Genomic DNA, 1929 nt, shown 5'->3' on the forward strand with positions numbered 1-1929 from the left:
AAAAAAAAAAAAAAAGGAAATGCTGCTCTATCGAACAGTCCTGAGAAACCATGCAAAACATTACGTGAATTTAGATTGAATAAAGGCTGATGTTAGTCCCTCATATTTATGTGCAGCCAAGATGCACATCGCTGCATGGATTTAGAAAATTATGAGCGAACAGGCTCTTAGAAATGTTATTAATAATAATGAAAGCACGTTCAGAGGATCATCTCACTCTATACAGGATCTTTGTTTGTTTATCACGGAACTCTATTTCTTCTTCTACAACTATTTCCAGTATTTTAGACAGTTCTGCGCTTGTTAACATGATTTATTCTGATCAACTGTGTGGCTCATGGAAACGTTTGTTACAATCGGATGAAGTCTTTCAGGTCCATGTGCACAGTTCTATTCTAATCTGATCTATGATCTCATCCAGGACATTTTGCACATGGAAACACAGCTAAAGTCTGTGTTGGTGTTTTGAGGGGAAGAATTCTCGTCTTTCTTTCTTTGTGTTCAGCTGATTCTTTGATTGGTGTCTGTTGTTCTTGATGGGCTTCATGCTTCCTGAATAGTTGAGTTGTTTCTTTGTCAAAGTGACTGAATGAGTGAAATGTTGCTCCATCATGGAGTGTTTGCTGCTGCAGCTCCATGTCTCCATCTGGTGGAGGGAGAGCAGAAGTGATGTTCAGCAGCTGATGTTCAGCAGCTTCCTCTGCCTCCCACTGCTGTCTGACTGCATTCACCTGAACCTGAGAGGAAACATAAGAGAAGAGCCAATCAGTGGAGGAGCAGCTGATCTGTTTGTGATGATGATGAGGGTTTCCTCTGCAGGTGAAGGCTGGAAGAAGGTGTGTGGGAGCTGATCCTCAATCCAGCAGCATGGATCAGTGGGAGGACACACAGGAGGGAGCTCTGCAAAGACTGAAACAGTAAGTGTTTCATGTTATGATTCAACTGAAAGAATGTCCTGCTGTTTCACACAGTTGTCAGAAGGGGGCGTTTTAGCAGACTGTCTCACGGCAGATCAGTCTGATCATGATCTGAGTTCAATAGTTCTACATTTTCTACGATTATCGAATGAACCTCCATAATAGAAGAAATTCGATTTAATAAAACAATTTTTTTTTATCAGGATCCAACAGGAACCTGGACTTGGACCTGGATCTGGATCCAGATTAAAGGACCGTAATCCTGGATTCAAGAACATCAATTCAGCAGTAGAACAGTAAGTGTTTTTCTGAAAGTTTGTATGAATTCAACCGAATATTTTTTGAATTTGAAGCATTTTAAACTAAAATGATCACTTATCAGCTGCTATAATCCTTATTGATTAGGATTGGCTGATTTCAGACTGTAAAAAACAAAAATAAGTATTCAACCTTTATTCTTCACAGGAACCAATCTGCATCCAGCTGTGTGTCCTTCAGGAGTGACAGGTCAAAGGGTCAAAATCCTGAATTTAAAGCCGCCAGTTCAACAGTAAAACAGGAAGTATTTATCAGATACTTTGTATGAATTCAACAGAATATTTGATGATCTGGAGGTTTTTCGAACCAAACTGTCAGCAGATAAATATCAAAGATGGAGAATTCATCGATTCTCATCAGCAAACGTTTCTCTTTTTCATATCTTTTCCTTCTCTACTATTTCTCTTTTCCTCAGACTGACCCAGAACTTCTCCCAGTCTTACATATTGGTGACTACCATAACCATGTCCAGCTGTGGAGTTCAGTTCAGTTTGATGAATATTTGAAAGTAACAGTACAGTATACATGGTAAATGGAGTATATATAGTACTCATACAGTACTTTAGTTCTGTCTTAGAAGGTCCATTCACACATCTTCTGATCAGGAGTCGATTGTCCTACCGCTGCACCACAGCCGCTCCAAATGTTTAGAGTTTTCTTCAGTTTCTTCAGTCGTTCTGCTTTTCTGATCATC

The 1929-nt window shown here is 39.5% G+C and overlaps 1 long non-coding RNA gene across 1 annotated transcript; it reads left to right on the forward strand.

Moving 5' to 3' along the window:
- Positions 1-761: 761 nt before the first annotated feature.
- Positions 762-1821, forward strand: LOC112138572. The gene is made up of 3 exons (XR_002917812.2): positions 762-917; positions 1121-1213; positions 1383-1821. It is a non-coding gene; the product is annotated as an uncharacterized LOC112138572 (long non-coding RNA).
- The last annotated feature ends 108 nt before the right edge of the window (positions 1822-1929 follow it).

This window comes from Oryzias melastigma, unplaced genomic scaffold, assembly GCF_002922805.2.
Source record: "Oryzias melastigma strain HK-1 unplaced genomic scaffold, ASM292280v2 sc03964, whole genome shotgun sequence".
In the NCBI taxonomy this organism is placed as follows: domain Eukaryota; kingdom Metazoa; phylum Chordata; class Actinopteri; order Beloniformes; family Adrianichthyidae; genus Oryzias; species Oryzias melastigma.